Here is an 11,706-nt window from a genome sequence, read left to right as displayed (position 1 = left end):
CCACATAGTGATTAGGCAATTTGGTCATTTTTTGACAGACCAGGGTTCAAATCTTTAACTACTAGATACTGAACTACACTACTTATAGTTTAATATATAGTCTCCTTCTACTTTGTAAAATCTATAAGAGGAGGTTTTATTCTGATTCCCACCCCCTTTCTCCATATCGTTAAGTATAGTTTATTAAACATGAGGTGCTACATAAATGAATGAACATTAATTGTGATTTTATGTCTCATATATTTTACTCCTGGATATATTCTTTCAGAACCTTGCTACTCAAAGTGTGGTCTCCAAATAAGCAGCGTATGTGCCACCAGGAGCCTTGTGAGAAATACAGAATCTCAGGCCCCACACAGACCTGCTGAGTCTGCATATGCATTTTAATAAGTTCCTCATATGGTTCACATGTACATTCAAGTTTGCAAAGCACCCTTTAAAGGACTTGGCTAGACTTAACAAACTTATTCCACTCTATCCACATGGTTCCCTCACCTATCTATACACATGAATGCCTTGGCTCTAGCCTCTTCGACTCCATCCTAGGTCTTAGATTCTATGATCTAAGATGTGGCCAGTTCCATAAAAGCTATTTCTTTTGTAAGAACTTGTTTCTATGTGAGAAGTGCTGTGTTACTCAAGGGAAGAAGCATTAGTAGCTAGTACTTCTCTTTGTTTTTTGTTGTTTGTTTGTTCGTTTTGCTTCAGAGCAAGCACACAAGAACCTCCCCTGCCCCCAAACAGGCTCACAGATCTGGCTCAATAGGCTGTACTGCAGATGACCTGCATAAAGCAACAACCCAGGTGGAACAAGGACCCACATCCTCTTCCTGGTACAGAGAAGGAAGTTGCTCATCACTGTGACATAAAATAAAGTCTCTAAAGTGGTTCATAAGCCTCAGCCATCAGGAGGGTTTTGTAACAACGCATTTCCTCTTTTCACATTCACCTCAACCCTGGCCACCTGACTGTGGAAACTTATGAATAAAAGAGGTGTATCTGGGGCAATGCCTTCTAGAGAATCTGAAGTGCAGCTTGTGATCCCAAGGTCAAGGCATCTCCTTCTAAACTAAGAGCTGATATCTCCACAAGGATAATAAAAAAGACCCCCACATTTGAAACTGGAAATCAGCCTGACTACCAAAGTAGGATGGGAAGACTGAGCTGTAGAGAAGCCAACAACTTTCAGACAATCTATCTCACTTCTTCAGAACTTAACAGGCCTGGATTAGGGTGTGACCATGCTAGAAGTTTTGTTTTAATATTTCAATCCCACCTACATAAAAATGCTGGTAGATTACTATAATTAAATGGTACCCTCATTCTATAAGCTCAGAGGATGCTGAAACACCACCATTGCCTGAATAAGCATTTTTGAGCATTTTACCCAAATTTTGGATTAAACAGTGCCTGATTCCAAGTGCATTTATCTGAGGAATTTTGCTTCTGATCAAAATGGAATAGCAGAGATTAAATTTACCCTTCTTCCTGAAACAACCAAAAACTAGGCAAAATATATGAAACAATGGCTTTTAAGACGTAGGGTATGAGGCAACATAGGATAGTGACCTCTGAGAAACATTAAACAAATTAAGTGAGCCCCAAACACCAGTGTACTTCCTGGACAGACTTTCCAGGCTGCAGGACAGGGAGAAAAGAGCCTCAGCAGAGTCGAGGTCACAGAGCTGGAAATATGAAGAGGCTAAAGTGTGCAGAGCAAAGTACCAGAAAAGAGAGAACTGTTCAGAGAGAGAATTCTGGAGAGCTTCATAAGGACACCCTTGAGTATTCAGCTGAGTACTAACCAGCACAGGAATGTGAGGTAAATGTCAGATGCCAGGGAAAGAACCATACAAAAGGATTAGAGGGAACAAAACTCAGGGCTACTTCAGGTCAGGGAATAGTGTCTGTTTCTACTGGCCAGACATGGAAAGCCCCATAATTTGCAGGATATTGGGTAGACTACCATATTAGTTTTCTATCACTGTGTAATAATGTACCACAATTTAAAAACTTAAAAACAATACCCATTTATTGCTTCACAGCTATGTAGGTCACAAATCCAGGCAGGCTTAACTGGATTCTCTATCTAGGATCTCATAAGGCCAAAATCAAAGTGTCATTTGGACTGGTTTCTTACCTGGAGGTTCTGGGGAAGAATCTGTTTCCAAGTTCATTCTGGTTATTAGCAGAATTTGGTCCCTGTGATTGTAAGACCGGGGTTCCCATTTTCCTGTTGGCTGTTGTCCAGGGAGTGCTCTTAGCTTTTAGAAGCTACTCTCAGATACTTTCCAAATGAACCCCTACATTTTCAAGCCCTCAATGATACATCAAAACTCTCCTGTACTTAGAATATTCTATCTACTTTTCTGCAACCATTCAGAGAAAAGTATCTGCTTTTAAATTTAGTCTAGGTCCACCTAGATAATCTCTATTTTAAATTAAACTGATTAGTAACATTAATTATAGCTGCTAAACCTCTTTTTACATGTATTGTAACATAATCATGGTAGTAACACCAAGGAGCAGAAACACCAAGGCCATCTTAGAATTCTGCCAGCCATAAGTACTCAGAAAGTCTTGCCTCAGTATTGGGATAAAAAAATAACCCTATGTTAAATGCTACTCTGATCCATATTAATGAAGTTTAAAAACCAGAACCAAAAGAATCAAAATGTTTTCAAGTTAGTTAACCAAATTTCAGAACTAAAGTCTAGAATACTTATACAAACATAAAAAAAAATCTCCCCAAGGGGTAAAACTCACAATCTGTGGCATCTAATAAAAAAATTACCAGCATGAAAAGCAGCAGGAATAAAAAGACAAATCAATCAAAGCCAACTCAGAACTGACAGCAACAATAAGAACAAAGATCTTAGCATAGTTACTATATCTGTATTCCATATGGTCAAAAAACTACAGAAAAGATTGACCATGTTAAGAAGAAATATGAAATATATGTAAGCATAATCAAAAAAGACATACAAAGATCTCTTACAGATGAAAATACACAGGTGTAATTGATGTGAGATTAAACACTGCAGAAGAAAATATTAGTAAACTGGATGACATAGCAATAGAAACTATCCCAAATTAACATACAAAGAAAAAATAAAAATAAATAAGTAAACAGAACATTCACAAGATATGGGCAACTTCAAGTGCCCAACATACGCATAATTGGAGTCTTCAAAGTGGGATAGAAGCTACCACTCATGTATGACATCTAGGATAGTTGTTAAGAGAGTAAATCTTAAGAGTTCTCATCACAAGAAATTTTTTCCTTTATTTTTTCTTTTCTTTTTGTTGTATCTACTGTATTTTGCCATGTATAATGTACACATTTTGACCAAATTTTTGAGGGAAAAATAAGGATGCGCATTATACATGGGTATAATTGTTACATACCATGGGTATAATAAGCCTGTGTATAACATGCACAAAAACATGGGTATGCATCATACATGGCAAAATATAGTATATGAGAAAATAGGTGTCAGCTGAACCTATTGTGGTAATCATTTCACAATATACATAAATCAAACCATCGTGCTGCTTATTAAACTTATACAGTGATGTATGTAAATTATTTTTCAACAAAACTGGAGAGGAAAAGGAGAGACGGAAACAATGTTAGAAATAATTGCTGAAAAACATGCAAATTTGTTGAAAACTATAAACCCACGGACTCAAGAAGCTCAACCAACCTCAAGCACAAGAAACACAAAGAAAACTATGCCAAGATGCATCATGATCAAATTGCTCAAACCCAGTGATAACAAAATCTTAAAAGTAGTCCATAAAAAGTGACAATATGTACAGAAAAACAAAGATAAGGATGAAAGCCTATTTCTCATCAAAATAACCCAAATGAGGAGATAGTGGAGTAACATCTTTAAAGTAGTGAAAAAAATATTTGTCAGCATAGAATTCTACAACCAGCAAAATATTTTTTAAAGGAAGATGAAATAAAGACTTTTTCAAAACTACAGCAGCTAAAAGAATCCATCACAATCAAACCTGCACTTCAAGAAATATTAAAGGGAATCTTTCAGACATAGGAAAATAACAAATAGAAATATGTATATACAAAAAGGAATGAAAACATCAAAAATGGTGATTATGTGGGTTAATTATATGGGTTAATATTTATGATTTATTGCTTGTTATTTGAACATCTTTAAAAGATAATTGTCCATCTAGAATAAAGATAGGCAAACTTTTTCTCTTGAAAGGGTCAGAGAGTCGCTATTTTAAGTATTGTGTGCCAGACAGTCTCTGTGGCACCTATTCAGCTCTGCTGTTGTACGGTGAAAAGTATATAAACTACTTGGCATGGCTATGTTACAGTAAAACTTTATTTACCCAATCAAGTGGGAAGCTTGTTTGGCTATTGGGCCTTAGTTTACCAATTCCTGAGTTAAAGCAAAAATAATAATACTATAGTATGGGATTTATAATACATGTCAAAGTAAAAGACATGATAACTACAGCATAAAGGCCAGGGGGTGAGAACTGGAAATACACTAGTGTAGAGTTTGTATACTAAATGTGAAGCAGTGCCATGTTACTTCAAGGCAGACTGTGCTAAGTTAACTATACTTAACTGGGCTAAGTACTTAAGTGTGCTATAAATCCTAAAGTATCTGCCAACATAAAAAGGCAAAGAGTTGTAGTTAATATAACTATAAAGAAAATAAAATAGAATCATAAAAAAATACTTTCAAAAGAAAGCAGTAAAAAGAAACGGGAAAAGAACAAGTGAGTCAAACAGAAAACAAATAGCAATAAAATATAACAACTGATTAAAATGTCAACGGCAATAATGAAAGAAGGAACAACACACAAGGTCAGATGGGTAATTTTAATGAAGAGATGAAAACTGTAAAAGAAGTAGAAAAGCAAGAAATAAAAACACAATCAGAGATTAAGAATGCCTTCCACATGCTCAGCAGTAGACTTAACACAGCTGAAAAAAGTCAGTGACCTTCAAGTCAATAGAAACAGCTCAAACAAAAACACAAAGAAAAATATTTTTTTAAAAAGAGTATCCAAGAGCTGTATAGTAATGTCAAATAGTCTAATAAAATCAATGACGTACTCCAAGCCACAGATCCAAGAAGTTCAGAAAACAAAAAAGGACTTTTAAACTACTGAAAACAACAACAAAGGGAAAGTCTTGAAGGCAGCTAGAGGGGGGAAAAAGCCATATTAAGTGTAGAGAAACAAAGATAAGAATAGAGATTTTCATCGGAAGCCATATAAGCCAAAAGATAATGCAGTAATGTCTTTAAAGTACCTTAAAAAGACCTCTCAATTCAGAACTCTAAACCCAAAGAAATGAGCTTTCAAAGAGGAAGGAAGAAGTAGAGGCTTTCTCACAGAAGAAATGTTGAAGTTTTCCAGGTTGAAGATGTACATTACCAGACATTTGGACCTACATAAGAAAAGGAAGAACAATGGAAGTGCAGTAAAGGAAGGCAAATATAAAGTTTGTTTTTTCTTATTTTTAATTGCTCTGAAAGGTACCTATCTGAAGAAAGATAGAAAGATACTGTGTGTTTAAAGCACACGTATGACAGCAACAGCCCAGCAAGCAGGAGGGAGGGGCTCGGGATATACTCTTACAGGATACATGCATGAGAGGTCAAATAGTTAACATTATTTGAATTCTGATTAATTAAGTATGTACATTGTAAATCCTAGGGGAAAAGTAGAAAGGATGTTTTTAAGTGACAGAAATAATGAATCAGAAGTGGAGATGAATGGAGTCATGAAAAACAATCAGCCAAAAAGAAGAAAAGAAGAAGAAATGATACAAATAGGAAATATTTAGCAAGAGAGTGTATTTAAAACTAACCACATCAATAATTACATTAAATGTAAACTATCTAAACACATTAGTGAAAAGACAAAGATTATCCAGTTAGATACAAATTAAAATAAGACCCAACTATATTCTGTCTGTAAAATATAGAGCACAGCTAGGTTAAAAGTAAAAGAATGGAAACAGATATGACATGCAAATACTAATAAAAAGAAAGCCAAAGAAGCTATACTGATATCAGGAAAAACAAACTTAAGAATGAGAAATACTAGAGGGGATAAAGTGGAACAATATATTATGAGAAAGGAGCCAATTCTTCAGAAAAACCTAACAGTTCTATACTTACTGGCCAGGGAGATGCCATGATCACGAATGTGGTTTTCTCGGGGTGAGGCTTATGCACTGCACTCCGGAGGTGCTGACCCCTGAGATCTCCCCAAATGTGGGAAACCTGACTGCATCATCTGTGGCAGTGGGGGGACTGCATTCACGCTCTCCTCTGGGGAAAAGGAAAAGAGAAAAAAGAAAAAAGTCATCATTCTAAACATGTATCTACCTAACAACAGGATTTTAAAATACATGAAGAAGAAATAGACAAATCTATAATATTCATTGAAGTTTCAACACTTACCTTTCAGTAATTGATAAAAGTGAACAGAAAATAAGTAAGGATACAGGAGAGTCTAGCAACACATCCAACCAACTTGACCTAACTGACATTTACAGGTCACTCCCTGGAAAAACAGCAAAATATACATTCTTCTCAAGTACCTATGGGCTGTTCATCAAGATAGACCATATGCTGTGATATAAAATAAACTTCAATAAATTTAGGAAATTGTACAACATACATTCTTTAAACACTGTGACATTAAACTAGAAATCAAAAACAGAATATCTGAAAAATTCTCAAATGTTTGGAAATTAAACAACATATTTCTAAATAACCCATGAGTCAAAAAAGTCTCATGAGAACTTTTAAAATATTCTGAACTCCATGAATGAAAAACATCAAAATCTGAAAATTAAACATAAACCAACTATACAATCCAACCATTCCATTCAGGCATGTGCCATGAGTGTAAAACACTATGTCTATGCAATGACTTTTGCATGAGTATCCTTAACATACTTATTATAATTCCCCCAAGCTGAAAATAACACAAATGTCTATCAAAAGTGAATAGATAAACAACTTTTGGTGTATATATATAATGTAATACTACCTGGAATAGAAAGAAATGACCTATTAATATACATTAAAATATGGGTGAATTTCAAAACTATTATGCTGAAGGAAATAAGCCAGGCAAAATGGAATACATACTGTATGGCTCCATTTATAAAATTCTAGAAAATGCAAACGAATCGGTAATGACAGGTCAGTGGCTGCCAGGGGATGGAGAGCGCTGGTGGGGAGCAGAGAGGAGAAGGGCTTAACGGGACTCAGACGTTCAAGGGTGATGGCTCCATTTGCTCCCTTGATTATATGATAGTTTCATGGGTGTATGAAAATGTCAAAACATATCAAAATTGTCATATTTGCAGTTACTGTATGACAATCTCAACAAAGCTTTGCAAAACAAAAATGAACCAGGGAAATTCATGTGAAGTTGTACAACTTCAGTTGACTTCAAGTAAATACCTTGCTGAACTTGGGTTGAACTCTAACCATAAGCAACCTCCATCCTTCTCTCCATCCCTTCTTAGCACATATAAAAATAAATGGGGAATTTTATCAAAGCCGGACTTCATAAAATTTTGCTTCAATGTCTAGAGTTTAAATTGATATTATGAGCTTAAAAAACTCAAAGGAAAAAAGTTTTAAAAGTAAACATAATCCAAAAGAATAAGTATCATCCCTAACTTTTACATTTAGCATCTTTCAACCTATTTACTACTCCTCCTTCTGGACCAGAATAACCAGCAATGGCATCAAATTTCTCTTTCCATTATGTTATAAGGTCTTTTTTTATAAGAATTGTCTGGATCTACTATTGAGATGCTGTGTTACCTCATGATGAAGTAGTTTTCACTTTTTATTTACAATAAAAGGCTCAGACTGGGCAGTTTTATCATTGCTTATCCCACATCTGTGGAAAAATCATCTCATGTTTGGCAGCAAGAACAGCTAGTAATTCGTTTTAATGCTGCAACAGGCCGTGCCTGCTAGGGGGTCACACCCCTGCTCTAGGAGGGCTTAGGATGAAGAAAGTCATACAGCACCCTGACACACTCAAATAAAACAATGAATGAAAGCTTAGAGGAAATGTATGATTTTGCAGTCTATCTACACCGGTTCAATCATATTAGCAGCCGTGACCAATAAATTGGATATTCTAATGATACTTGCCATTCCTGGTTTTGAGTTGATTTCCTTAAAGAATTAGTGTTTTGTTTTCCTAATTTCAGAGAATATTAAGAACTGTTCTCCACTTAACTAAATCCAGGATTATGAGTGCTTCCTCCTAAAAAAAAAACATGCCCTGTGCCCCTCCAGCCATTTGACAATTCAGTTCCTAAGAAAAGAAAATCATGCTTTTCAGCTTAGTGATGGAGCTCAGGCCTCATTAGTATCTGAGTGTTGCAAGCCCACCTTTCACACAAGAAGAATCCCTGGTCCCCTTATGTTCTTCAGTTCTCATTGTTGGATGGCCAAGGAAATGGTTTGTGGTCAGTGGTCATACAATTATCCTTGGCAAGTGATTATTGCCATTTGGCATCCTAAGACTCAAAGGCGCATTTCTTCTCTTTTGTTTATTGTTACTGCTAGAGCGTCCCATAGTTTGTTGTAGTTATTTTGTTAAAGCAACAGGAAGTTGTTATTATCTGGTTTGGGTTGAGTGTCTTTAGTTTGTTCTTTCTGTTGCCACATTATTGAAGGCACCAGAAAAACAATGTTTGTATTTATCCTCTCCTACAAGTCAGCTTCCCCTGGGCTCTGGCTGCTCAGGTAAGTGGAATTTTCCAGTACAAACATCCCCCCAGTTTTCTCATTCTTGATTTGGCAGCTAATTGACCTGTCATCCTTCACTCTGCATAAGTTATTTGCAATGTCAGGAACATTTCTGAAAAGTAAAATAATGAGGCCTAAAGTCAACACTTTTTAAAAGAAATTCTGAGTTGTCCTCTCCAGTTTACCAGAAAGGCAGTATTGAAGTGATTTGATAGCAAACTCTTTCTACTCTTCTTAAAGAAAGAATTCCTTTGGTTGGGTGTTATAGGGACAGAAACTTAGGCATCTCCTTTAGAATATTCTCTTCGGTTTTCCTATGTGGTTTTCTTATTGGTTTTAATAGAGTCAACCACAGATTGCTTGCTCAGCAGTTTATTAGGCATTAGTACAACTCTGATTTAACATTTACTTATAATGTATTTGGCCAATTACGTAAGAGTGATCACACTGCTGACATTACACAACTGTATCACCAGTCCTCGTCTGCCTATCTCCAGACTTCTGTTAATAGAGAAATAAATTTCTATCCTAATACCTGGGTTAAAATGGCCTAATCCCTGGAATCCGTGAATGTTATCTTAGGTAACAAAGTTTCCGCAGGTATGATTAACTTAAGGGTCTGGAGATGAGAATATTATTCTGAATTATCTGAGTGGATCCTAAATGCCATCGCAAATGTTTATAAGTGAGAGGCAGAGGGAAATCAGACAAACAGAGGAGGAAGCTGCGCAAAGACAGAAGCAGGGATTGAGTGACGTGGCTGAGGCATGCTAGCAGCTACCCGAAGCATGAAGGAGCAAGGCACAGATACTGCCCCAGAGCCTCCTGAGGGAGTACGACCCTGCCCAGGGAGAGTGAGTTCACACTTCTGGCCTACAAGACTGTGAGAGAATAAATTTCTGTTGTCTTAAGCCAAAAACAAAATTTAAAGCAAAACAAAACAAAATTAAGGGCTATTAGCATAGGACACACATCCAGGATTTTCTGAAACTTCCATTTCTTGTTATGAATTTGTGATGACAGACAGGCAGCATCATTTACTCACACATGACTGTCTCAGACTGCCATTGTCCTAGATATATGTAGAATCAGGCACCTCACTGTGCATCTGTCCTCCCAGCACATGTAAGAAATACGGTTTGGCCATCTCTGAGAACAGGACCGAGCAGACATTTGTTAAAAGAGGAGTAGTCTAGGTGATGATCTCAGGGATAGGGATACTCACATCCTTCAGTTCCCTTTCCCTTCAAAAACACAAACCAACAAGCTTGCCTCTCATTAATTTATCTAAACTTTTCTTGACCCTATTTATGTTTTCAGCCTTATGAACTCTTGAGGTAATGAATCTGAGAACCACTGTTTAAGAGGATTGATTGTGTTGCCTGGAGGAAAATAGAAATGGAGAGAAGATGAATCATCCACACAGAATCACTGTGCTGCAACCCAGATCAAAAGGCTCTCCAAGCCTATCCTGTATCCATGCCCTTCCCAAACCTACAGAGCATCTGGTCAGACCCAACCTTGGTGGGCAGAAGAAAACATGCAGCTCTCACCCTGCCAGCTGTGTTTTCCATCTTAATTTAAAATTCACACTGAAGCGAGAGCTAATATGCTCAGCTGTGTTATGCAGGCCCTTAACCTTTCTCTTTTAGAAAGAACTGTTTGACATCTTTCTTGGAAAAAACAGTTGCTACTACCTGTGAAGCTGCTTTGTGCTAGTTGGTGTTTGGGGTAAATAAAACAGGTATGGGTCTTAACATTTGGAGAACTCAGTAGGTAAAAGAAGGAAAAATAGGCCAACAAAAAAGAAGTTAAAAGGAGATATGTGAGATGAAATAACTATACAGAGACATCAGTAAATTAAGAAAAAAGGATTAACTCACAATATATTCATATACCAGAGATAGCTACCCTGCCCTACAAGTGCCAAAGATGGATGGATGGATATAGAGATTAATAAATGAGTAGATAGATAGATAGTGGGATGGATGGATAGATAGATAGATAGATAGATAGATAGATAGATAGATAGATAGATAGATAGATACTGGGAGAAATTGTAAAGAGGGTCTATAACTTTCTTTTTCTAAATCTGAAAGTACTAATGAGGAGATGGGCAATACTCAGTACTTGTAGATTTACTGCAAGAGGAAAGTTCATATTGGGCACCACATTTTTAAAATAGTCTGATAGAGAAAAATAGGCAAAATAAAATAATAACTGTAATGGATATCGACGAGTTAGAGGGAACTGGGGTTTGGGGTGTTTGTGCATGGGAGAGGAAACTTGGAGGAAGGATTTAAGAAAATAGAAATTTCTGGTAAAGATCTTGGGTATTTTGGTACATCTGGGCATTAAGATTTTTCAAAACTCTCCAGATGATTCTAACGTGCAGCTAGATTTGAGAACCAGTGATTTATATCACCTTAAAAATGGCCACCAAATCAAGCTTTCAATTATTTTCATAATTTCCTCTACCAAAAGATCTCACATTGTTTCCTTACTAAGTATTGGGTAGGTATTATCTCTTCTTTCACTTACTCTTTTAACAAATGACCAGTAATAGCTGTAGACAATTATTTACTGCTTTGAGTCTTGGGCTTTAATTTGTACAAAGATATTAATATCTACTGTAGCTTTGCCTCAAAGGGTAAATGAGGCAATGTTTACAAAGCATTTTGCACAGTACTTGGTACGTAGAAAAATACACGTACATAATAGTAATAACTCTCATTGTTCTCTGACATGATTTTGCTATGGTCCCCACTCCACCACCTGAAAGCATCTGGCTGACTGCTTTGGATCTTTGGTCCTGCTGCTCTTTTCCCGGAGTATAAATCCTGCTAATCTGAAGCTCTGCATCCTTGGAGTCTTTGACTGAATAATCTCTCCATATACTTTGTCCTAAACAACCCCTCCCCAT

The 11,706-nt window shown here is 36.5% G+C and overlaps 1 long non-coding RNA gene and 1 other non-coding gene across 2 annotated transcripts in view; one reads left to right on the top strand and one right to left on the bottom strand.

Annotated features, from left to right (window-relative positions):
- Positions 1-6,165: 6,165 nt before the first annotated feature.
- On the top strand, positions 6,166-6,329 carry LOC112321200 (U1 spliceosomal RNA). The gene has a single exon (XR_002976495.1). It is a non-coding gene; the product is annotated as a U1 spliceosomal RNA (small nuclear RNA).
- The window catches only part of LOC128779414 (uncharacterized), a 58,474-nt gene continuing 52,970 nt past the window's right edge, over positions 6,203-11,706 (bottom strand). The window contains exon 3 of the long non-coding RNA XR_008425362.1: positions 6,203-6,326. This is a non-coding gene — a long non-coding RNA (uncharacterized lncRNA). The remainder of the gene's footprint in view (positions 6,327-11,706) is intronic.

This window comes from Desmodus rotundus, chromosome 1, assembly GCF_022682495.2.
Source record: "Desmodus rotundus isolate HL8 chromosome 1, HLdesRot8A.1, whole genome shotgun sequence".
Taxonomy (NCBI): domain Eukaryota; kingdom Metazoa; phylum Chordata; class Mammalia; order Chiroptera; family Phyllostomidae; genus Desmodus; species Desmodus rotundus.
Note: the sequence above shows the minus strand (reverse complement) of the source record. Positions and strands in the feature narration are given on the sequence as shown.